The 27936-nt window shown below is 40.5% G+C and overlaps 1 protein-coding gene and 1 pseudogene across 1 annotated transcript in view; one reads left to right on the top strand and one right to left on the bottom strand.

The window, feature by feature from the left end:
• LOC111480712 (basic blue protein-like) overlaps positions 1 to 27936 on the top strand; it is a 117596-nt gene that overhangs the window by 32343 nt on the left and 57317 nt on the right. The window lies entirely within an intron of this gene.
• On the bottom strand, positions 18807 to 19948 carry LOC111480642 (annotated as a pseudogene).

The raw sequence follows: 27936 nt of genomic DNA, 5'->3' as shown, positions 1-27936 counted from the left end.
GGGGGGGGGGGGGGGGGGGGGGGGGGGGGGGGGGGGGGGGGGGGGGGGGGGGGGGGGGGGGGGGGGGGGGGGGGGGGGGGGGGGGGGGGGGGGGGGGTGTTCGAGAGCTGCACTGTCACATAGGGGTGTCGTTCCGAAGCGTCAGTCCCTTGTCGGTCTTTTAGAGTCCTTTGTCCGTTTTCATATTTAGAGTCTTGTATTTCATTTTATATTTGCAATTCCTATTTGATAATATTTGACTTTGATTTTATATTTAATTTTGGTGTCCTTAATTTCCTTTTCTTGTTTTAAATTTTGCCGGATTTTTACCTTCTATTTTATTTTTATTTGTTTTCGATTTTGTCTTTTTAGTAACAATTCGGTCTCTCGAAGCCTCGAAAGTCGGGTCGTGACATGCACATATGGACTGTGTGTAGAAATTACCCATTAGGACAACACTGTAGAAAGACAGGTTGAAATTAAAGATAGGTCCCATCATCTCATTTGCATGTAATTGTTGCATAACCCCGATAAGGGGTCACTTACTAAGTATTTTAGAAATACTCAAGCTTCGTGCTACTATATTTTTCAGATAAAGGAAAAACACCCATGTGAGATCGACGGCGGCATTGCACATCCCGGGATCGTGGCACATGCATAGGATAGTTGTTTTTCATTTCGTATTATAGGTTAGTATATGTTGAATTCCCTTTGCATTCATAGTATAGGTTAGTTTAGGTTGAATTCCCGTTTGCATCAATAGTATAGGATAGTATAAGTTGAATTGTAATCGTCTGATAAATCATAGGGTAGTATAAAACATTTATTTCAGTGTTGTTCTTTTTCCTTTCTTTTCCTTGTATTTGTTATTCATAAGGTAATAAAAGACAAACTTATGTCGCATTTATGATAAGAGCCCAAAGAAGGTAAATTCAGCATTTAAAGTATAGTAATGACCTTGATTAAATAGGTAAAAGTTTAGGGTCATTACACATATATAACGGAAGCTTAAAGCATAATTGCAACATTTAGATAATTTTCATAATGCTTCACATATTACCTCCTTACTCATAATAATCAAATTACCTATATTCAATCATGGAAAGTTACCCCCTCATTCCAAGCGAATCCTACAAGCATTTTATCCTAAATATCGAGTGGTGACTTACTTGGTTGACGCATGCGCTTTTGCTAAACGTTTCTATGCCAATAGGGTATTAAAAAATAGTGATTTTCTTCAAATGTGTCTTAAATCACGTGAAAATATGGTTAGAATTGGAATCAAGATGAAAATTGGGCAAACAGAAGTAGAAGGGGTAAAAAAAAAAAGCCTTACACGTGCCTGTCGCGCGCTAGCCATGCATCGGGAGTGTCCACTCGCAGCTTTCACGTGCGAGTGACAGGTGCGGAGAATAATTTTGCATTCGCGCGTCGCAAATCATATTTCGAGTCGGATGGTGGGTAGTAGCTCGAGTGGACCGCAGGTCGGCTGATTCAGTTGCGGTTCGGTTTGGGTCAAATTGGTGGGTCGCAGTTTGGGCAGAAGCTGCGTGTCTCGATTCAACATTTGACACGTGTCCGCTGCCTGCCCAGACGCGTTACCCTTCCGTCAGTCAACACCTGAAGTTGTAGATTGTAATTCCACTGCATCCTAGTAATTTTTTTCTTGAATTTTACTTCATTACAAACCAACTTATGAGTATTTGGAACAGGTTCGAACCTCATCCTTACGTTTTTTACAATCCCTTGAAATACCAGTTTTGTCACATTTTCAGCCCAGTTCCTTCCGGAGATCTTGGAGAATATTTATTAGATGAACATATTAAAATCTTAGGTCTTAACTCATAAGAAACCACTCGGATATGAAGAAAAATGGTTGAAGGTTACCTCGCATATCTTCTCGGTTCTTGGCGAAAGATAGAGCTTCGGGCACCCAAATCCTCTTCTCCCTTCCAAGCAAGACACCTTGCGTCTCGATCTTGACTGGAATGAACTCCGACGGTGGTTTTTGGTGAGTTTTCTAGCGACGTTTCTTTCTTCTCTCTTCACTTCTATCAACTTTCTCTCTCATTTTTTTCTTTATTTTGCAAGTATGGTGTCAAGGTCACTCCAATAATAAGGTGATGGAAAAACGACCCATTTATTCCTCGGTTGATTTTGACCTTTTTATTTAAAATATTCGAGTGCTACAAGATTCAATACAACTTTCCACTCACATACTGTCAAGCAAATGAAGAGGTTCAGCTAGATACTTGAGGACATATTGCGGCCATGTGTAATTGACTTTTTAAGCAACCGTGACGAGCATTTGCATCTCACAGAGTTATACTACAATAATAAGTAGGCGATCATTTAGATGACACTATTTCAAGCTTTGTAAGCTAGGCTATTTTTAGGAATTTGAACAAGAAACTTATCCTCTTCGTCTCTACTTCGAGAAATTTGGAACATTAGATAAGAACCTCAGGAATTCGCGATGACTATGTAAGTAAAAACTCTCCATTTTTTCAAAATTTTTCTTGTTTGAGAATATTACAAGCTCATTTTCGTCTCTTTAGTTTCAGAGGAATATTCTTTCGCAAAGAAAACAACTCTTAAAACTCACGGGAACAAAAGTTCTGATTCGAGCTTAGAAAAATAGAAATTTGAAGATTTTTGAAATTTCAATTCAACCTCTATCGTACAAATTCTTATGCCACATTTATTTATTTATTTTAAGTATAAGGAGCATTTTTATGGAGTCAAGGGTTAATAACCACTACATCAAGCAATTTGAAGGATTCGAATTAATGGTACCTTTTTAAAGACCCCCAAAAGTTGGCTTTTCTGTCAACTTTGAGCCTATTTAAGCCCAAGAAATTTGAGCTCTCTAGTTAATATCGTGACTCATTAGCATCCTAAGAAGTTTACACAATTTTTTAGAAGATATAGAGAGTAGATAAGCTTGGAAAGACCATGAATGAATATCTTGATCAAATATGTGATAAGAGTTGATCAAGTTCAAGTATATAGTCAAAATAATCTATAGTATAAAGATATGACTGAGTATCTTATTTTGGGGACACTATGGATGCGACCCACTTTTCATTCATGAAATGGTACCCACCAGAATCAAATTAATGTAAATAAAGTGCCTAAAACTTGCTCAGATACCAATTGAAGGTGTTATTATAACACATGCGGAAGCAATTTGGATCTTAGGCACTTTTAAAACATCCATGATAGTAAATAACTAGCATGTTTATAAGTGATCTCAAATTTGCATGAATTATGTGGCAAACATGCATGCTTGAGTTAACCAAATTTTGACACTCAAATTTGTGAGATTTATTTGGCAAAAATGCAAGTTTGGTTAAACCAAATTTTGACTACCTTAAAATTCCACTAACATGAATTTTTCCATTAAATCAATCAACATTTTGATTTTCTTCATTTTATTCAACAATCCATTTGAATTATTAATTTCAAATTAAATCAACATTTTGACTTTCTTCATTTTATTCAACAATCCATTTGAATTATTAATTTCAAATTAAAGTAATATTAAATGATTAATTGAACTATTTAATTAATATTTAATATTAATTCAAATGTCAATTCCAATTAATTCCGACATATATTTGATTAAGATATTTAAATCTTATTTAAATATTTCAGATTCTCTCTTTTTGTTTAATTCGTAAATAAAACAAAAATGCAGTTAAATATATCGTATATATGTAGCGCATTCTCCCTAATTTGAATTCGAACACTTCGAACTCACTCATCACACTGTTCTATGGTTTAGTCCGTTATGAGCTAGCAGAGGGACCTAATGAACCTATAGATCATGGGCTCCAACGATCCAAGATTAACCGGTTAAACTCATTAACCAACATTCGTTAACTACTAGAACATTCCACTATAGCCTAGTAGTTGCACTCCCTTCACTATAGATATATTTCTGTCCATTTGATATAACCATGATTAGTAAGTCGATCCATCACAGGTTGTTCGTAACTAGAGCTGGGTCAATTTACCATTTTACCCCTGAAGTTACTTCTTGTTTGTTATGTCTCACTGATTCTCTAATGAACAATTGGTTTGTGGTCCAACCAGTAAACCGGATCCCTCTCAGGCCAATGAGAGGGTGGGGCTCCTTGTTCAAGTCCTAAAGTCAGTACTTAAGGGAACTACCTCTTTTCTATCCCTAAAAGTGGGTAGGAGTGAATTCCATCGTGCACCCCACATTCCCAGCCATTTACCCAGTCTTACCCCTGAAATGGGAGGCCTATTGAGTTAGCGAACTTGAGCCACTCTCACCCATGCAAATATAAGGATAATTCCGAATAAATAGGAGTTCATGGTTAGCTCAGGATTAAGATCGAGTTAACTAGGTCATCGAATGAAAAGAAAATCAGTCTCAACAGTAAACGATATTATAAAGTGAGAGTGATTTTCTTCATGGTCCGATCTTATGCACTACTCATTGCATAGGACGCCCCCACTCACATGTCTCCACATGTACAATTTTAGTGATCACATTGTTTATATCATACACAAAAGTGCACCGCATCCATAGTGTCCCCAGAATAAGGTACTCAGCCTTATCCTTATACTATAGATCATTTTGACTATATACTTGAACTTGATCAACTCTTATGTCTCTACATATAATTCAAGTAATCATACTATAGCTAGAGTGTTCTTAGTTTATTGGATTTTGATTAATGATCGTAAAGTTCACTTTATTCAATAACAATCTTTACTGAATAAACAACAATAATAACTTTATTGAAAATAGAATATGTTTTTGTTTACAAACTATGAGTTTTAGGACTTAAAACTCAACAGGTCTTACGTGTTTAAATACGAAATATTGAAATTTAGAGAAAATAAAAATAAACACAAAATAATTTAAAACAATGAAATGCAAATCAACATATTCTAACCTAAGACTAAGAATTTAAATATGAGTCTACCCTATGCACGTGCCACAATCTATGCTCGCGATGTTGCTGCCCTCCATACACCATGCCTTTACCAGAAAAATGATGTGGCACACGACCTGCGTATTTCGAAGAATACTCAGTAAGTGGCCCACTATAGGGGGCCATGCAAATGCAAACACATGCAATCATGATTTACGGACCTATCTCTAACATCATGAGAGTGACCTCTAGTCTCGGACAAATTGGATGTGTAGTACTTCCCTACACACGACTCACACATGCGAGTGTGAATCCCCAAGGCGCTCACACACCCCCTAGACCCTCTGGTCTAGCTAATCTATAGCGACGTCCATAGTTCAGCGGAACCCCATGGTGTCATGCGCCTCATGAACACCCTTATCTGTGCGCATTCACACTCATCATCATACTATGCGCGTCCGCACTCATCATCTCTAGAAGAAGTAGCCCTATACTTATGAACATATAATATGCATGAGATTCCTCTAAATCCATCATAATGTCTCTTCTGACACAACCCTCTAGTCTCATCTCTTTGTTACTCTAGGTAACACATACTTGTGGATATTTGTATTAATATCGTTTTTATGCTCTTAGGGTTGTGTCCAATGTCGATCTAATGACATGATGCAATATGACACTCATCATCATATAACATGTTCAATATGGAAAACATCATCATATTAAGGTAAACGTCACGCAATCATCGGTAAACGTCACGCAATCATCATACTCATCATATTGCCATAAAGTGCATCAAGCATATCAAGTACGTCATTCGTCGAAATATATATACTACGCACATCATCAAGCATCATAACACATACATCATCATAACTCATATATCATCATATACTCATACATCATTGTATACTCATACATCATCGTATACTCATACGGCATCATACGATACAACTCATACATGATCATAACTCATACAATTTTTAGCCTATCCTATAGTAAGGTCACTTACTTGATTAGCTTATATTGGAGTCACCAATTTATCCTTAATGAAAGTTCGATTTTGTTCTTTGTATCCAAGTCAACCTATATGAATCCATGACATCAATTTCACATTCAATTATCTAACTCTTACAATGGTTTATGTAGTAGACTTCATGCGAGCATGGAAGACTTTACATGGATAAAGTCTTGGAACGTTATAATATATATCTTAATATATATACATATTATATTATATATTCTATTTATATTAAGATTATATTAAGATTTCATTTTCTACTTTCTTGTCTTCTGAAATTGTTTTTTTATGTAATCTTTTATCTCTTCATTTTTGTTCCAAGATATTCTTGGCCAATTTTTAATCTATTCTTACTTAATCATATTATTGGTCAAGTCTAACCCATTCTTACTCCAACTCTCCCCTTTTATTTTTCTCTTTCTATGTTTTTTTTTTATTTTCTTTTGATTTTGTATTTTGGCCTTCTCCTATTTCATTCTTTCATGCTCTCTTTATTTTTTTTTCTTCTTTCTTATTCTCTCTCTTTCTTTTCACTTAATAGGTACCTTAGATGACATCTCTCTTCACCTAAATCTGCTCGTATGGTGAAGGCCATTTTTGTTTTTTTGTTTCTCTTTTCCATCTATGATATCTGTCTTGTTTTTTTTGCAGATCATTTTGCAGTTGTAGGAAGTGTTGGGGAGAGATATTTGGGGAGGGTGGAGAGAGAGTTGATCGTTTACTTCTTCTTCTTTTTGCAGATCATACTTTCTAGATTCTCTTAATAACATGCATATCTTTGCGGTCAAATTACCCTGTATGCCCACGATTATGATTTACTTTTGGATTTTTGCAAATCAATGCATCCACCAAGTGTCTATCATCAATTAAAAATCAGGAGCAAGAACAATGTTGGCCCCCTAATTAAAGCTCCAAGCTCGAATGAAAGCCATGCTGCTGCCAACTTTACATATAACCCAACTTTGTCAAATGAAAGAGTGTTCTTGTTTGCCATCATGAAAAGCTTAAGCTTCCATATGGGAAAGATCATGGTATGGGAAATAAGAGGATGTTCAAGTAAGAAATCACGAAAATTTGTCTTTCCTAACATCATCACCATGCTATGCATGAGAGCTCAAGTGTCTTTTCAATCAAATGAAGAATCAAGGAGTAAAGGTTTGCTTGACACGTCGACTAAAACTGAAATAATGAGGAGTCAGCCTCTCAAAAAGAGGAGGAAGGCCGACGTTTGGGATTGACCAGCTTATGGATAAGCAGGATATGATGCCCAAGATGTTTGAACATTCTGATGCCCATAATAGAACTTATTAGGAGTATGCCAAGAAGATAGACAATGCAAACACACTTTACAAAGCTTTATGTTGCATTCCCACTTTTCCCATACGAGGTTCTGGCTGCTTGGATTTCTCCACCTTCTCCCACCGACCAAGATTACAATTACCCAAAAGATGAAGATGGTGCGGTAGTAGAAGTAAGATTGATTGCACTCACACACCCATAAACAGACACAAAGATTTACGTAGTTCAGAAAAAAGAAATTCTCATACATCCACGGATAACAACTGGAAATCAATAATTTAAGTGTTTACAAAGTGTATATCTCACACTCTCACACTACAAAATCTCTCAACAAAATTTCTCTCAAATGTTTATTCAACAAATACAAAATGACACTCAAACTCAATATTTCTCAATAATTCTAGACAACCCTTTATATAGGGATATAAATGGAAGATGAACCCAAAGGGTTATTGTCATGACCCAAACTTCACTACGAGCCGTAACTCAAAATGACAAGTTGTGTATGCATAAAAAAAACTCGGAAAGACATCAATACTAAAATTTCATATATTTTAAAAGAAGAAAGTTTCAATACAATCTAACAAATCATGACTAGTTTTGACAATGAAAAAACATGAAGGTTTGTGTTAAGAAAGAAGGCTAGACCGACACCGCGAGACATGCTTTTCTCTGTGACCATCCATGTCTTTCAAACATGCCTTCTCTCGACTCATAGCATCACGTACCTGAAAAGGAAAATGTAGGAAGGATAAATATAAAAATTATACTCAGTAAGCCACCTACTTGTAGGCTTTCATCGCGTTCTAGGCTTAATAGATTCCCACTGACTACTCATTGACTCCTGGACGTCTGATTCTAGTCTTATCTCCTAGGACCTTTTCTGGTCTCTAGCTTTTCATTTCAAACTCTGAGACTTCCTTATGCCGACCTGTGAATGACTGGTCACCTGTGAAATAAATGTACATGTTCAACGGGACGATGACTATGAAAAAAGACAAATAAAATCTTAGTCACACTATTTTGTTTTTTTTGAGAGTGGAGAGACAAAACACTCTATTTATGTGAAAAAAACACTGTTCTATTACTTCTCTGTTTTTCTTTTATTCTCTACTTTTCCCATAGAAAGAACAATTTATTTATAAGCATACAATGCTCTGCTAAAACAATAATAAAAACTAATTAGAGCTATAAAGACACCACTATTTCCTAAGCCAACTTTTGGCCTTTCATTTTCAAGATTCTTAGCCTTTCATCTTCACCGGTAACTTTTGAATTTAAAACACACTAAAGAAAATAACATTTAACGTTTATTCAACAAAACTCCCTCATAAACTTAAATGCTTTTACCATCAATCATGTCAATCATCTTCTTGTATTTGTCGAAAAATACTTTCGATAGCGGTTTTGTAAAAATATCCGCAACTCGATCTTGACTTGTCACATACAACAATTCCACACTTCCTTCCTTCATATGATCTCGGATAAAGTGAAAACAAATGTCAATGTGTTTGCTTCTTTCATGGTTCACTAGGTTGTTTCCCAACTCAATTTCTGATTTGTTGTCAACTTGAATCACGGTCGCACCTAGTTGCTTTAGCTCCATTTTCTCAACAAATTTCTAAGCCATATCGCGTGACATACACACCAAGATGCTGACACAAATTCAGCTTCACACGTCGAGAGTGTCATGATCAGTTGTTTCTTTGAAAGCCAAGTAAATGTTGTGTTGTCCATAAAGAATACATAACCCGATGTACTTTTTCGATCGTCTATGTCTCCACACCAATCGTTGTCAGAGTAACCAACCAACTTGTATTCTTCTGCTTTATAGTAGAATAACCCAAGTGACACCGTTCCTTGGATGTACCGTAGGACTCGCTTCAATGCCTTCCAAAGTGAATAAATCGGCTCTTCCATGAATCGATTTATAATGCCGACACTTAATGAAAGATCTGGCCTTGTGCATGTACCTATTTGCATCTACTCTGTTAGATAAAACCTGTTTTACCGTTTTTCTTATTCACACGATTTCAGAAAATCGTGAGTTTGACCATTTGACAAATCACGTCGAATGGATCACCCGAGTTTTAGAAGGAAGTGGCACAGATTTAGTTGGCCACTCTCCAGCCAATTTTAGAATTCTTTTTTACTTTAAATAGGAGTTTGTTCTGAACAAATAAAACAACCTGAACGCAGTCAAATTCAGAGTTATTTTCTCTCTCCTTTTTGTTACGCATTTTCTCAATTTCCTCTCACCGAAATTCTGTGAAAACCAACAAGTGGTATCAGAGCCAAGTTGAAGATCGGTGTATATCATTGCAGAGGAGCCAACCTATCAACAAACAAGTTGAATAGCTCAAGTGGTTAGAGCGTTGACCTAACATCACAAAGGTCTCAGGTTCGAGTAGAAGAAAATGCAAAGTGTAAAAACACACACATCGTGGGGCCCATCTCGGGCAGGCTCACTCACTCCTCCACGCCGTCGTCGTGTGCCGACATCTCCATCACCGCCGCCACGAAGAGGGCGTCAAGTTATCGTTGAGCGGGTGATTAGGGAGACAACGACTGCCGTCGTTCAGTATCCAATATTGACAAAGTCCAATTATAACGAATGGATCTTGTTGATGCGCGTCAACCTACAAGCGCAAGGGTTATGGCATGCTGTTGAGCCAGAGGAAGGAGAAACGATTGAGTACCGTGAGGATCGGTTGGCGTTTGCCGCCATATTACGATCTGTGCCCCCAGAGATGCTGGCATCTCTCTCCACCAAGCGCACCGCGCAATCGGCCTGGGAGGGAATCAAATCCCGTCGGGTCGGTGTACAGCGAGTGCGGGAATCCAACATCGAGCAGTTGCGGAAGGAGCTCTCGGAGATCCACTTTAAGGACGGTGAATCCGTCGATGATTTTTCAATGCGGATCACGGGGCTCGCCAACAACATCACCACACTCGGTGGCAGCATCAGCGAGACAGAAATCGTGAAGAAGATGCTGCAGGTTGTCCCTGATCACCTCGAGCAAGTTGCGATTTCAATCGAGACATTGCTTGACGTGAACGACCTAACGGTAGAAGAGGTGACCGGAAGACTGCGTAACGTCGAGCAGCGGAAGAAAAATACCATTTCAGCTGTCGACAAGGGGGGTCGTCTACTCCTCACAGAGGAGGAATGGCTTGCACGTCTAAAGCTCCGTGACAACACCGGCCAGAGCAACGGGTCCTCCTCCAGCCGCAAAGACGGTAAGAAGCCATGGATCTCCCACGGGCGCATGCGCGGGAAAGATGGGAATCAAAAGAAGGAGTCGACCAATGGCAGGCCAATCTGCTCGAACTGTGGGAAGAGAGGACACCTAAGCAGGAATTGCTGGAGCAAGCTTAGGAACAAGGAGAAGGCCGAAAAGGCTCATGTGGCTCAATCCGAGGAGGACGAGCCAGCTCTCTTCATGGTAAGTGCATGTGTCCCCGCTATCGATTCCAAATCCACGGAAATGGAGGTAATCAACAACGATGTTGAACTCGAGAAAGAGCTCCAGCTGGGTGTAGCAAAGGTGGCACCAGCTAGGGAGCCAATTCAACTGGAGGAGGAGCGAGTGTTCGCTCAGATCAGCGAGCGGGACGAGCAACACAAGGACCGGCGATGGATCCTAGACACAGGGGCAACAAACCATATGACCGGGGCTAGATCTGCATTCTCCGAACTCGACTCGGGGATCCGCGGGACGGTGAAATTCGGCGACGGATCCGTCGTCGAGATCGAAGGACGCGGCACCATCCTATTCGCCAGCAAGGGAGGCGAGCATCGCAAGCTGACCGATGTCTACTTCATCCCGAGGCTCAAGGCTAACCTTGTGAGCCTGGGTCAACTCGATGAGACAGGCTGTTTCATCTCCATCGAGCGCGGACTACTCAAAATTTGCGATAATCAACGACGGCTGCTCACACAGGCAAGGCGCACGACAAACCGTCTTTACATCCTGGAGTTAGAGATAGAGCAACCTGTCAGTCTCTCGGCCAAGATCGAAGAGGTATCTTGGAGGTGGCACGCAAGGTACGGGCATTTAAACTTTCCTGCTCTAGAAAAACTACAGAAGGAGGAGTTAGTGCACGGTTTGCCAGCAATCAAAGGCGTGAACAAGCTGTGCGACGGGTGCCTCATCGGCAAACAGAGGCGCACACCCTTTCCGTCTCGAACATCCTATCGAGCCGATGAGCCGTTGGAGCTTGTACACGGCGATATCTGCGGGCCCATCAAGCCGGCGACCCCAGGCGGTAAGAGTTTCTTCCTCCTATTAGTCGATGACAAAAGCCGCTTCATGTGGCTGACCCTGCTGCAAGCGAAAAGTGAGGCGGCAGAGGCGGTTAAGTGCATTAAAGCGCGAGCGGAGGCCGAATGTGAGAAGAAGATGCGAGTGCTGCGCACAGACCGAGGCGGAGAATTCACCTCGACAAGTTTCGGTAAGTATTGTGACGAAATCGGCATACAACGGCACCTAACGGCGCCCTACTCCCCCCAACAGAACGGAGTGGTGGAGCGCCAGAATCAGACCATCGTCGGGACAGCAAGGTCATTGTTGGTGACGGCCGGGATGCCTGGGAGATTCTGGGGAGAGGCAGTAATGACGGCCGTATATCTCCTCAATCGGTCACCAACCCGAAGCCTTGACGGGAAGACACCATATGAGGCCTGGTACAACAAAAAACCAGCGGTACATCATTTTCGCGTGTTCGGCTGCGTTGCTTACATGAAGGTAACACGTCCCCACCTCGCCAAGCTCGATCCTAGGGGGCTGAAGGTCGTTTTTATCGGCTATGAACCCGGGAGCAAGGCGTACAGACTATATGATCCTGTAGGGGGGCGAGCTCACGTGTCTCGCGACGTCGTCTTCGATGAAAGCACCTTCTGGCAGTGGAATGACGTGATCGAGGCAGACCATAATCCAAATCAATTCACGGTGGAGTACCTCGTCACTGAGCCGGAAGAAGGAGGAGCCCAGCATCAGCAGCCGTCACCGCCGCCAGCAGGTGCAACCCCTGAACCAGTGGAATTCGCAACACCACGGACTGCGGATTCGACGCTGGATGCTGATCACGATACTGATCTGGAGGCCAGGTACCGGAGGATGGACGACCTAGTAGGAGGAGGTGAACCACCTGGACTGGCAGTGCGCGAGCTCGAAGAAGTGGCCGAACTACATGCCATCAGTGCAGATGAACCGAACACCTTCGCCGAAGCAGAAAAGAACCCGTGCTGGCTGAAGGCAATGCAGGAGGAGATGACATCCATCACCGAAAATCAGACGTGGAGTCTGGAGGATATGCCGCCGGGACACCAAGCCATAGGGCTCAAATGGGTCTTCAAACTGAAGCGCAACGAAAAAGGAGAGGTTGTGAAACACAAGGCCCGTCTGGTAGCGAAGGGCTACGTCCAGAAGCAAGGAGTGGACTTCGAAGAGGTATTTGCGCCAGTGGCAAGGTTAGAATCCGTTCGTTTCTTACTTGCAATTGCAGCACATTACTCTTGGGAGGTTCACCATATGGACGTAAAGTCTGCTTTCCTTAACGGAGAGCTGAAGGAGACTGTTTATGTCCGACAGCCACCTGGCTTCCTGGATAACAACAACCCCAATAAAGTATTGCGCCTGCACAAGGCACTCTACGGGCTTCGACAAGCTCCACGAGCCTGGAACGCGAAGCTCGACAGTACCTTACTGTCACTGAAATTCAAACGTTGCGCCTCTGAGCATGGCATGTACACGCACGGCCATGACAAGAAGCGACTAATCGTGGGAGTGTACGTCGACGACCTCATAATCACTGGAGGTGACATGGAAGTCCTCGGAAGGTTCAAGAAGGAGATGTCGAAAAACTTCGAGATGAGCGATCTCGGCGTGCTCAGCTACTATCTCGGCATCGAAGTGCAACAGAATTCTACCGGCATCTCCATCTGCCAAAGTGCATACGCAAAGAAGCTGCTGGACACAACTGGACTTGTGGACAGTAATCCTACAAGGACGCCAATGGAGGCCCGACTCCAACTAAGGAAGGCTGGCACTACGACGACAGTCGACTCCACCAATTACCGCAGCATTGTCGGGAGTCTACGCTATCTGGTAAACTCTCGTCCTGATCTTGCTTATTCTGTTGGATATGTGAGCCGGTTTATGGAAGCACCTAGGGAGGAGCATTTAGCGGCTGTCAAGCGCATCCTGCGCTATGTAGCCGGAACCAGAGGCTGGGGTATAAGATACTGCGCAGGGAGCGGAAAGGAGAAACTCAAGCTAGTTGGCTACAGTGATAGTGACATGGCCGGTGACGTTGATGATCGTAAGAGCACTAGCGGAATGATCTACTTTCTCTCAGGCGGCGCAATCTGCTGGCAATCAACAAAACAGAAGGTAGTTGCTTTGTCTTCATGTGAAGCAGAATACATCGCCGCTTCGATGGCAGCAACACAAGGGATCTGGCTAGCGCGACTAATGGAAGAACTCATCGGGAGAGAAAGTGATCCACCAATGCTATACGTAGACAACAAAGCTACGATCTCCCTGATCAAAAATCCAGTTTTGCATGAACGAAGCAAGCACATAGAAATCAGATTCCACTACATTCGAGAATGTGCAGATCGAGGGCTCATCAAAATTGATTACATCCGAACAGAGGAACAACTTGGAGACATCTTCACCAAGTCCCTGGCGCGGGTGAAATTTGAAGAACTACGCTCAAAGATCGGAGTTCAAATAGTAAGGTAGATATACTACAGGTTTTAGGAGGAGATTGTTAGATAAAACCTGTTTTACCGTTTTTCTTATTCACACGATTTCAGAAAATCGTGAGTTTGACCATTTGACAAATCACGTCGAATGGATCACCCGAGTTTTAGAAGGAAGTGGCACAGATTTAGTTGGCCACTCTCCAGCCAATTTTAGAATTCCTTTTTACTTTAAATAGGAAGATTTATTCACAAAATAAAACAACCTGAACGCAGTCAAATTCAGAGTTATTTTCTCTCTCCTTTTTGTTACGCATTTTCTCAATTTCCTCTCACCGAAATTCTGTGAAAACCAACATACTCGCTCTCCACATCGTACTTTGAGAATTTTGCACCTGGTTCCATTGGTATTGAGACTGGGTTGCAATTTTTCATCTTGTACTTCTTCAAAATTTCTTTGCATATGTCTCTTCCACTCTTCTTTGCGTAAAGTGCATGCTCGTGGGGACATTGCGTGTACCCGTTTTCTTTGAAATATATATCGATTCGAGAATTTCATGCTCGCGGTGCTTGCTTCAACCCATAAAACATCTTCTTCAATTTTAGTACCTTCTTCTCTTCTCCAATTTTCATGTACCCGAGTGGTTGTTCAATATAGACTTCTTCTTCAAGCACACCATTTAAGAATGCCGACTTGACATCCATTTAAAAAATTGGCCATTTGAATTGAGCCGCTCGGGAAATGAGCAATCGGATTGTCTCCATTCTTGCAGCGGGAGCAAACACTTCATCATAGTTGATTCCCGCCTTTTGCTTGTATCCCTTCGCAACAAGTTGCGCCTTGTACCACTCTATCTTGCCTTGAGCATTCATCTTTTTTTTTTTAACACTCACTTGACACCAATAGGTTGACTTTCTTCCAGTAATTCTGTTAACTCCCATGTATTGTTGCGATAAATCGCTTTAATCCCCTCATCCATGGCAGTTTGCCACTTCTTGTCTCGCACTGGCTCTTCAAAGCTGATATTTTCAACATCTGCCAGAAGACATACAAGGTGTACCTCATTTGTTGAATCATACAAATCTTGCAAATTTCACATTTTGGGTTGTTGTGGTTCATCTTCATCATCGAAAATTCCTGAGTTTGTTGGTATACTTATTGGTGCAACGACTGATGATTCTCCAACTTCGATATTAACTTCCATCGAATAGTTCCAGTCCCATTCACTTGCTTCATTTACTCGCACATCATGACTCACCATCACCTTCTTGCTTATTGGGTCAAGTAGCTTGTATCCTTTTGTCTTCTCATCATACCCAATAAAAATATACCTTTTGCTTTTGTCTTTGAGTTTCGTTCTTCGTTGATCAGGTACATGAGATGAGAAATTATAGGCTTTTGTCTGCTCCATGCCTCTTGTGGTGTTTAATCATCTAACTTCGCATGTGGACATTGATTTTGCACATAGTTGGCTTATTGCACGGCTCTTGAGCATTGACCGAACCAAGTCGAAAATGGTCTGGTTCTTTCTCTCGGCCACACCATTTTGTTGAGGAGTGTACGATGCGGCTAGAAATCGCCTTATGCCTTGCTCCTCGCAATACTTCATGAAAATCGTGGAAGTATACTCGCCACCTATCGGATCGTATAACTTTGATATGTCTTCCAGTTGCCTTCTCCACCATCACTTTGAACTTTTTGAACACCTCAAATTCCTCGGACTTTTCTTTCAAAACATAAAACCAAGTTTTTCGTGAGTAATCATCGATAAAGAAAATGAAATTCCTTTTACCGCTGAAAGACTCTGGGGTAATTGGTCCACATATGTCTATATGAATCAACGAGAGGTTGTTTAGCCCAAAATTCAGCCTTCTTTTGAAACAAGGTTCTTGCATGCTTGCTGAGCACGCATTCTTCACAAAATTTTCTTTCGTAGTTCATGTTGGGTAGCCCGTGCACCATATTCTTCTTCGCTAACTCTTTTAGGCCGCCATGATGTAGGTGACCAAAGTGGAGATGCCACAACGATGCCTTGTCTTTTACATCGACTCACAAATATTTTTCTCATATGCTTCTCAAATTCAATTTGTACGTCTGATTTCTTTCTATCTTAACTCGAGCAACCAAACGCCCTTGCTTGTCCTTCAAGTGTAGTAGCTGGTTTTTTAAGAACATCGAGTAACCTTTCTCTAGAGTTGTCCCAAACTCAATAGGTTGGTCTTGAGGTCTGGTATGTAATAAACATCTTGGATTGACCCTATTAAGCCATTCTTTTGCAAGTAATGAACCGTACCTCGACCTTTGACCTCCACCTTTGAAGCATCTCCAAATGACACATGACCATCTTCAATCTTTTGCATCTCTTTGAATAGGTACTCGTGACCACACATATGGTTGCTTGCCCCTGAGTCGAGGTACCACAGAGTGTCATTGTTGATGTTGTCTTCATTTTGAGCCATCAAGAGAAGAACTTCATTTGTTACGTCTTCCAAAGCTAGGTTGGTTGTTTCTTCCACCTTTTTACAACAATTATAACATTAGAGTTACATCATTCGCATTGTGACAAAATTTGTGACATTTGTAGCATTCAATGTTGGAATAATTTGATCGGCCGCCTATTCCTCGACTGCGTCCTCTTCCACGCCAATTTGCTTGGCTCGACTGTCTCTTCTTCTTATAGTATCCTTCATGATTGCTGCCTTGACCACCACGACCTTTCCACGACCACGACCTCTACCTTGAAAATTTTGAGAATAGAGTACCTTTTCATCTTTGATTGACACATTGGTTTGAAGTACTTGATCGAGTGTTTCCTCTTTCTTCTTCTTACGTTGCTCGTGTGCCTCGAGAGAATCGACGAGCTCGTCAACCGTGAATGTCGCCAGGTCCTTTGACTCTTCTATCGCGCATACAACGTTCTCAAACTTTTGATTAATGATCTCAAAATCTTCTCCACAATTCGCATCTCTGTTAACATTTATCCGTTTCGGTTGAGTTGGTTCATCACAATATGTACACGCGTGATGTAGTCAGATATACTTTCCGACTCCTTCATCTTCATGCTCTCCAACTCGCCATGAAGATCGGAGGCACACTTGTTTCACTCGGTCGGCTCCTTTGATCACTTTTCCTAAAGTGTCCCATGCTTCTTTTGAAGTAGTTGCACTGACAATCTTCTTAAAGCCCGACTCGTCAACGGCTTGGAACATGTATAGTGTCGTCTTTTTCTTTGATCGCACCTCTTTCAACGCCTTGTTTTGTGTCGCTGTATAACCCGTGGTATCTTTTGGTTGTTCAAAACCTTCTTCGACCACCTCCCATGCTTCTTGAGAACCGAGAAGAGCTTTCATTTGAATGCTCCAATTCTCGTAGTTTGTCTTCGTTAGTCACGGTAGCAGCATTTGACCCGTCATATTCGTCATTGGCTTTGATACCAATTTGTGAAAAAAGACAAATAATAGTCCCACTAAACCCACTAAAGAAAATAACATTTAATGTTTATTCAACAATGATTTCCATCAAGCACCCGGAGCGCAGATCACAAATTTTCATCCTTCTTTCAACATGAAATAAAAATTCATACAGCGGAAACATAAAACATACAAGCATTTTATACAACATGCTTCCATACTCTTAATTCTCTAATCACCTAGGTTCGTTTCATGGTTAAACTATCCACCTAGCGTAATTATTCTTGCATGCATGCAAGAATAATTACGCTAGGTGGATAGGCATGCAATCCAAGCGAATCCTACAAGTATTGCTTTCTAAATACCATGTGATGACTTGATTGACCCTTTTGTTTAGTGTTTCTACTTAATAGGGTGTCCAAAAAAGTGTGATTTTCTTCGATTAGGTCATAAATCACTTAAAAACATGGTTAGACTTAGAATCAAGATGAAAATCGAGCAAACAAAAGTCGAATGGGCAGAAGAGGGGCTTACACGCGCCGACTAAGATACTACTTCCAGGAATCACGCGCGAGTGCCACAAAGAAAAAATTTGTAGTCGCTGGTCATAGATCGAGTTTTGGGTCGGATGGTGAGTCGTGTTGATTCAGTTTCCTTTAGACCACAGGTCAAGTCGGATGGCATGTCGGTTCAGGTAGACCTACATGGGTCAGTTAGGGTTTGCAAAAGGAACGCACGCCCATTCTGGCTGGGGTCGCGTTGCTCCACGCAGTGATTGATGCATAGCTCCACCGGATGCCTAACACATGGCCTCTATATGTGTGCATCCTTTTGTCGATTGACACATGGCTCACTGGAAAACTTTCCTCTCTTGGCCGTCGCAAACACAGAATTCGATTAGTTTTTCCTCTTTTCTCATTTTCATATTTTTAATCTAGAATTCCAATCAACTTGATTTCTTCAGCAAAATTATTGTATGCAGATCAATCTACACCCTAGTATTTTTCTTGAATTTAAACACCAAACACATACTGTGTTATGAGCACCGAAAGTGGATGACTCTTGGAATCTCCACTTTCGGCCAAGTTTGTTAAAAGAAATATATGTAGAGTCCTAACTAGTATAACATATCAAAATTTTAGGCCTCAATTGGTAAGAAAGGTCTCGGATCTGAGGAAGAAGTTAGTAAGCTTACCATTCACTTTTGTTTCATTCGGTTCTTGATAGAAGGATGTGATTTCGGTCGTTCCAATCTTCTTCTTCCTTCCAAGAAGAAACTCTTGCGTCCAAATCTTAGTTGAAAGTATTTTTTTAGTAGTGGTCCGGTGAGTTTTTCGATGAGGTATCTGGTGACTCATTTCTTCTCCCAATGTTGCTCTCTTTTTCATTTTGTTTTTCTTTTTCAACTACTCTTTTGGGGTTCTCCTTGAACCCCTAGGGGTAAAGTCAATTGCCTCTTCTTCCTTCTTGACTATGGTTGGAAGCAAATTTACTTCATATTTATTTAGATGTTACAATAAAGCAACCGAATTATTCCACACTTATTTATCACATACATATAATATTAGATTTTACACGATATGCTTTTAAAAAGCATATTCTTTGAACGTGTGGAATTCCAAAGTTGTAAGTTAAGAGCTCATTCAGAAATCAATTCCAAAATGACCTCGAGCAGCTTCCCAATGGATAAACTCTTCCATCAGTTTGGATACTCCATTAACCCCTGGCTTGTTGCAAAGTAACAGCGCAATTCCTTTAACAACTGGGGAATTAACGTCAGTTACCTTAATTGGTTTATTGCCAAGACTTCGAACTTGAACTGCATGCTCAAATTTACCTCCATGCTTTTGCGCCTTCTGTACCTGTTCGGACAGATTGTTCCAACGGTTTTCTAAACTCAAGTATCCAGGATCTGGTTTAAATGTTGAACTAACGTTGTCAGAATTTATTTTCTCAATATATTTAAACCTTGAAGCTTCTGAAAGCATTTGAATCATCACAATAAACGATCTAGGCACAGAATAGCCAGCGTTATAGTGGAACATGTTGCCAATGGAGCTGCTTAATTCAGAGAACCCAAGCTAAACATTCTCTCTCGAAATCTTACCTGCATGCCTCTCAAGGTCATCATAATTCCCTTTATACCAAAGTGTTTCATGTTTGCTACCTTTAAATAGCACATTATGTGCTTCTTTGGAAACATCTTTTAGAAAATAAGCCTTGTTTCCTGCTTGGTATGCGACAATATAAACATCTACTGTGTCAATTGCAACAGTGATGGATTCACCATTGTAATTGGTGAGATTGACCAATATGAAGCGTGCCAACCCTTTGGCTGTGGCTGGCAACACAGGAATGCCAAACACTTAGTGGAAATTTACCGTAAGTGCCTTGCGCAGATCTTTAATGAATTGTTTGTAGGTTTCGGCCGTGGCACCCAACAGATTGAAGCTGACATTAGCATTGGCGGAAGGACGAGGAGCACGAATGGCAGCATGAGCACCACAGTTTAAGGGAAAGGGAGCTTGTATCAAGTCTTGAGTTGATCCAATGCACTCCATTTCTGAACGATACTCACTCACAACTTATATGATCAATTTCAGACTTCTTTTCATATGTGACGTCTAACACTTTCATTTCGCTCCATATTTATATACGTAAGGCCATCATATTATGATGATATTTTCACTTTGGGAAAGAAATTTGGTGATGTGAAATTACTAGCTGGAATATTAAGCAACTATAATATTCCAAAGTTTGCAAAAGTATATATATTCCACACTTTTCTTTTAATGGTCCGCTTATTCAAAGGAGAGATAAAAGACGGAGAAGTAGTAGTCATGATATGACTTTGTATTATATTAATGTGTGGAGTTCAAACTCTTGGGATTCTTGAGAAAATAGCTATGAATCTTTATAACATTTGATCTTAGTCCACAAATTTATGATGAATCAGGTTTAATTTTCGCTTCAAAATTTGGATTCGGATTGCTCTCATTTGGATGAGGTATTGATTCATTCATATACCCCTCATTTACTCGTGTATCACATGACCACCAATTTCTATCTTGATTCGTCCTAAATCATATCTTATTAAGAGAGGTACTAGTTTGAATATAAAAATACTCAATAAGTAGCCTACTTGTAGACTCTCACCACATCAAATTCCTAGTTAGTTTTCACAAACTTTTCTTTAGGTTTTAGGAAGTTTAAGCCTAATTCTATAACTATCTAAATTTCTGGGAAGACCTTGAAGTTGTAAGTACATATCTAACATGTGTCATGAATCTACTAGATGATGTATCTCTTCTCTAGAGTGAATTAACTTTTCTATTCTTTTGACTTAGTCAACTTGCATAGACACAACAATACCACATTTATTGGTCTAAACATGATCTATGAAAATTACCTAACCTTAGGATAGGCCATCAAACACGTGGCACTCGTACTCACATGTTCGAAACATAGAGACAAAAGTCAAGCTAGCATTTAAAGAGTATACCATGACTTTCTATTATGTTATAATTGCGCATTATCTAGGAGATGTGTTAGGAATGAATTGTAACCATAGTTTCCTTTTCTATTGTGGTAGATGATGACACCAAAGAGACGCGGACTCAGAAGGGGAAGAAGAAAAGTCATTTAGGACACCCCTATTCCAAAACCTGAAGTGGAACAACTTGAACCTCAAGAGGAGTTTAGCGACACAACCCAAACTAGTGAGAGAGTCGTTCCGCGGGCATCTAGAACAAAAAGGCGTCGAAAGAGGGCAAATGCCCATAACTTGCTTGATATTGATCTTGCTACTCCCCTCTCGAGGAGGTCCCATCAGTGCCAGCCACTAGTGCATAAGTTCCTCCCAGCCAGCCGTTAGTCATGCCCACACTGGACGTATTACAGATATTCATGTTAACCTCAATGGAAAATCAGGCTCTGATTACCCAAATGATGCAACACTGGTGGCTAATCAGACGACAATGCAAGGGACTAGAGATTTAAGAACTATGACCATGGAGTCCCGTTACCTGAAAGATTTCCAAAGGCATAAACCGCCTTCCTTTAACGAAGACAAGGTGGATCTCATCGCAGTAGAGAACAAACAAGAGGCTATAGAAACAATCTTCTATATGAACTGCTCGCTAGAGTATCAAGTCCATTGTGGGACATATATGTTGAAAGGAGAAGTACATTTCTAGTGGAAGGGTGCTCAGAGAATCATTGCATCATAAGGAGAGTCTATCACCGGATGCTAGTTTAAAGAAGCCTATCTCTACAAATACTATCTTGTCATTGTCAGGATGAAAATGTAAGTAGAATTTCTTGAACTGAAATAGGGAGTCAAGTAACTGGAGGAATATGATATGGAGTTCAACAGGTTGGCAAGGTTTTCTCTAGCGTATGTTAGTACTAAGGAGTTGAAGGCCGAGCGGTTTATTACTATGGAGGAGCTGAAGGGGCATGTGGCAACCCAGACATCCTCTGATTATGCAGAAGTGCTTTGGGTGGCAATCCTCATCGACACGCCTTGCATCAACAAGCTACAGTCGGGGTCAACTCAATCATCCCACACCGCAAGCTAGGGGAGGAGGATAGATCAGAGCCACCCTAGAACTGGTAGATCGCCTCGCGATCACACTGATAAGTGGGGAAAAGTTCTGATGCACAACAAGACCATTTTTCCTAGTCGGTGTCCTCACACGGAAGAGTGCAGAGCAAGAACAAATGCATGCTACAGATGTGGCCAGGTAAAGCACTTTGCAGTAGATTTTCCTCATAGGAACGATCAGCATGCTAACCGACATGCGGTACAGAACCAGAGATGTTGAGGTGCTCCACATCAGCAGGGGTGAGCTGTAGCCCATGTGACTACAGCCAGACAAGTTGACTAGCCTAACGCAGTTATTACAGGTACGCTACCCGTTTTCAGTCATTTGGCTTTAGTGTTATTTGATTCAAGTTCGACACATTCATTCGTATCTGAGAAGTTTATAGAGCTAGTACACCTAGAGAAGAAACCTTTAAAGATCACCCTATCAGTGTCCACCCCTTCTCAGGAACTATTGTTAGCTGCCCATAGAGTCAAGGGAGGTAGTGTAATAGTGTCAGAACGTGTCATCGAAGCTGCACTAATAGTGTTAATCATGCAAGTCTTCAATGTCATCTTGGGTATGGATTGGCTAGGCGAGAATCACGCTCTGATAAATTATGAGACTCGAGTAGTTACTCTTAGACTCCCATTAGTGGATAACTTTACCTACAAGGGATCCATTTCCAAAGGAACCCCAAGCATCATAACAACACTGAAGGCCAAGAAGATGATTTGTAGTGGTGCTAGTGCACTTTTAGCTAGTGTACCATTAAACAACAGTAACTAGCTAACAATTTCATTAGTATACGTCGTTAGGGAGTTTGTAAATGTTTTTCCAGAGGATCTGCCAGGTTTGCTCCCAGTGAGGGAAGTCGATTTTGGGATCTATCTAGAACGAGGAACTGTGCCGATCTCCAAGGCACCCTATATAATGACACCTATAGAACTCAGGGAATTGAAGGAATAGTTACAGGAGCTGTTGAATAAGGGTTTCATTTGACCTAGTGTATCACCCTGGGGAGCCTTTGTTATGTTTTTCAAGAAGAGGGACGGGTCTCTACGACTGTGTATTGATTACAGTGAGCTAAACAAGGTCACCATAAAGAATAAGTACCTCCTCCCAAGAATTGATGACTTGTTTGATTAGCTATAGGAAGCAAAAATTTTCTCTAGAATTGACTTGAGGTTAGGGTATCATCAGTCAGTTGAGGATTAGAGAAGAGGATATACCCAAGATAGCCTTTAGAAGTTGTTATGGACATTACGAGTTTCTTGTTATGTCCTTTGGCCTTACAATGCACAAGGTGTTTAAGGAATTCTTAGACATTTTTGTCATAGTGTTCATTGATGACATTCTAGTATACTCTAAGTCAGAGGTAGAGCACGAAGAGCACCTAAGGAAAGTCCTGACAATATTGAGAGCCCAACAGCTGTACGCCAAGTTTTCCAAGTGCGAGTTTTGGCTATTTGAAGTAACGTTTCTGGGTCATGTGGTGTTAAGCAAAGGGATCACAGTGGACCCAACTAAGATAGAAGCAGTGATGAGGTGGCAAACTTCTCCAAAATATCCTCAGCACTAACTCAGTTAACCAAGAAGGGCAAGCCCTTTACTTGAACTCCAGATTGCGAACAAAGTTTCTAGAAACTCAAAGAGAAGTTGGTGACAGCACCAGTCCTCACAGTTCCAGATGAGTCAGGTAATCTCGTGGTGCACAATGACACATCAGGGAAAGATTTAGGGTGTGTGCTCATGTAGAAGGGTTATCAAGGAATATGAACGAAACTACCCCACTCATGGTCTCTAGCTAGCAGTGGTAGTGTTCGCTCTGAAAACATGGCGGCACTACCTGTATGGAAAAAATGTAATGATCTAAAATTTTCTATTTAATTTAAGGTCGCTGCTATAAACATACCATAAACATTGAATGTGGAAGACTTCATTTAAATTCCATAAAACATAACCTTTATCTTAAAACACAGCCATGGACTTACGTGTTTTGAAAACATCTTTAAAACGACACAACAAAAGACTAAATAAAAATGAATAAGAATTTAAGTTAAAAAAACATCCCACTTTAGCCTGAGACTAAGAAAATAAATACCACTACCCTAAGTGACCCAACTATTGGGGTTAAATGCAACAATCACATGCAATGAAATGATGGGACCTATCTTTCGTTTCGTTTTCCCTACGGTGTTGTCCTAATGGGTAATTGTGGACGTGTACCATATACTCTACACATAGCCCATACGTGCGAGTATAGGCTTACCATCTAGTTCGCACACCGTTGGGCCATTTTCCTTATCCGGTGGGCATACTCTGGGAGCTCCTTATGCCGAGACCCGTTAAAACTAGTAACCGTCACGGCAGCGCTATGCAAAGCATAACGATCGTTGTCCTGCCATTGGATGTACGCATCCGTACCCTCGTGATGAGATAGGGGTATCCCCCAGATGCATAAACACACATAATGCATGAGGTCCCCACTACTTCTACATTTATCATTAATGAACATAACCCCCCTGTCACGTTCCATGCTTCATGTCCTTCTCATTTTCAATTTACATTTCATATATATTCCTATTGGGGTTATGATTCCTACAGTTTACCGTATTTCATATCATACAATTCATGCTATTTATATTCAAACATTCCATACAATCATGCCATAACCATTCAAGAACAGCATATCGTTACATGCATTACACATCACATTAGACTAAACAGCATACATAGCATACATTCACATTCATATGACTACGTACTTAAGCACAATAATCTAGCATACAATGTATCATATCATAAACAAGTCATAATGTAAACACTTCATAGTCATATTGTCACAAGAACGTATCCTAACGCTATCATTCTATCAATCTATCACAAACCTATCCCTTTCTACCCATAACCTAACCGTATTCTTTCATCAATCTCTCCTATCCATAGCACTCTGGTATGTAACCTAACCTTAACGTTTCATGAACGTATCTTACTCCTATCGTTGTATTTCGTTTTGTGCATCCTTTTCGTATCTTATCTCAAACATATCCTTGAGCACATCGTACCATAATTATTATCATACAATCTACATGTTATAACATAACATAACATAACATATAGGAAGCGTATCGATCCACAGAAAATTCACACATATCAATATATATGACATGTGTAGAACCACAGGGCACGTGTCAACATCCAATATAACCATACCAATAGTAAGGTCACTTACCTGGCTTGCTTAAGTCGTTGTCACAAATATATCTTTAATGAAAATTCGATTCCGTCCTTTGAAATCCGAGTCAACCTATATGAGCTCATGACATCAGTTTCAAGTTTGAACTCTATAAAATTATTTCAGTAATTTACATTGGTCATCGTAAAATTCTTATATTTTTTGTTAGACAAAATTTAAAGGAGCTCAATGCCCTCTTATATTTCCTGTTTTATTGTTAAATCGTGTTCAACAAATCTTTCCTCAATCTCCCTCTCTCTCGTTCTTTCATTCTGTAAATAGGTTTTTCAATTGTGTAAATAGATATTACTGGCCAATTTTAAGTCCATTGTTTGGCTAGGAGTTTTAGTTTATAGATCTGCCAACTAAAATTTTATTGAATCTAACCTTATAACCTTATTTCATAACTTAATATGCTAACAAAAATCTAATCAATTGTATATGGAATCTGATTATTACATTAAGATATTAAAGAAGATTTATCCTAAATTAATTTCTTATAACAATAACTCTAAAGTAAAGGAAATATGAGATATCATTTTATTCTAATAACTGAAAAAAAATCTCTAAATCTGCCATTTGCTTATGTTTAAAGTCATTTTACTTCTTCTCAAATCTATCTAACCATGGTTGTTTTTCTGTTTTTTTCGTTAGGGTAAGGATGGGTGGAGGAGAGATTATTGTGGGAAGGGATGAGAGGTTAGTGGGGGAGAGAGAGGTGGGGAAAGATTTTTTTTTTTTTTTTTTTAATTTAAATTTAAATTAATTAATTAATTTATTATTATTATTATTTTAACTATTTTTTTTTATAAAGTTTTTTTTTTTATTATTTGTTTATTTTTTTTATTTATTTTTGGGCTATTACAAAAAAAAAGTTCAAAGTATTCACGGATCATAAGAGCCTCAAGTACTTGTTCATACATAAGGGGATCAATATGAGATAGAGTAGATGGTTGGAACAGGTAAAGGATTAAGATATCAGGATCCTGTATCCAAGCAAAGCTAATGTTGTAGCTGATGCATTGAGTAGATAGGTCATTCATACTTCTACGATGATTACCAAGCAGGAAAGATTACATGATGAGATGAAGAGGGCTAGGATAGAGGTTGTGGCTAAAGGTGGTACCGCTCAGATAACACAGATGACCATACAACCCACCTTATGAAAATGAGTTATTGACGCTCAGAGGTTTGATGAACACCTCAGTAAAGTGTGGAGTCATACTAAGGGAGAGAGACCAGTTGGGTATTCTATATCCTCAGACGGGGGCCTGTTGTGACTGAAGCCCATGATACATCTTATATGTTCCACCCTAGAAGTACGAAGATGTATCCTAATCTAAAAGGATCTTATTGGTGGCCAGGGATGAAGAGAGGTATAGCATTTTTTGTAAGTCGTTGCTTGACCTCCCAAAAGGTGAAGGTCTCGAGACAGCGCCCAATAGGATTGCTACAGCCCTTGAATGTTCCTTAGTGGAAATGGGAAGCAGTTTGTATGGACTTCATCTCGGGTTTGCCAAAGACCAAGCACGGTTTCAACGTAATCTAGGTTGTTGTAGACAAACTAACCAATATGGCCCACTTCATTCCAAGCAAATCCACATATCGAGTGGACTGGTGGCTCAATTATATCAGGGAGATAGTATGCATGCACGGGGTACTAGTGTCCATAGTATCAGACCAAGACACCAAGTTCACCTCTCAGTTTTGGAAAAGTCTCCAGAAAGCACTGGGGACTCAGTTAAGGTTTAGTATAACGTTTCATCTTCAAATAGACGAATAGATAGAAAGGCTGAATCAAATATTAGAAGATATGTTGCGAACTTGTGTCATAGATTTATGGGACAAAACATCTGCCTTTGATGAAATTTTCCTACAATAACAATTATCAAGCGACCATCCAGATGGCCCCTTTCGAGGCACTATATGGGTGCAGGTGTCGGACACCAGTGTTTTGGGAATAGGTAGGTACGCAACAACTATTGAGACTGGAATTGGTTCAGGTCAACAACGCAGCGGTGCAAAAAATCAAGTAGAGAATACACACCGCCCAGAGCCGACAGAAGAGCTATGCGGATTTTCATAAAAGGGAACTCGAATTCAAGGTGGGTGACCATGTGTTCCTGAAGATAACCCCTATGAGGGGGGTGTTGAGGTTCGTAAAGAAGGGAAAATTGAGCCCAAGGTTCATAAGCCCCTTCAAGATTCTAGGGAGAGTTGGGGTTGTGGCCTACAAAATTGCTCTACCACTAAACCTTGCCGCCGTACACAATGTGTTCCATGTGTATATGCTGCAAAAGTACACTCTAGACCCTACTCATGTGATCGAACATGAAACGCTTCCTCTTCGAGAAGATCTATCTCATTCTATGTTGAGGCTAAAATCAAGAAAAAAAATACCAAGACGTAGCTTGTAACACGATCTAAAACTTTGATGAAGGGATTAACGTGATTTGAATTCATAATCAAAAGATACGAAAATGAGAAAATGAAGAAATTTGATTGGAAATTGTTCTCTATTACAAATTGCAGGAGAGAGAAAGAAATTTCTTGTAGCCACATGTCGATCGGTAGGCGATGAACCGCAGATTGGCAGGCAGAGGACATGCATCGAGCGTTGGCTAAAGCCATGCGTCGAGCATCAGCTGGAGCCACGCATTGAGTGTAGACTGGAGCAACGCAGCTTCAGTGAAACGATGACACGTGTCGCCTATAAAACCCAAACCAAATCGTTGACCTGATCTGAACCAAATCAAATCGTTGACCTGATCTGAACCAAATCA

Source organism: Cucurbita maxima, unplaced genomic scaffold (genome assembly GCF_002738345.1).
Source record: "Cucurbita maxima cultivar Rimu unplaced genomic scaffold, Cmax_1.0 Cma_Scf00006, whole genome shotgun sequence".
Taxonomy (NCBI): Eukaryota; Viridiplantae; Streptophyta; class Magnoliopsida; order Cucurbitales; family Cucurbitaceae; genus Cucurbita; species Cucurbita maxima.
This window is presented reverse-complemented; position numbering and strand designations above follow the sequence as displayed.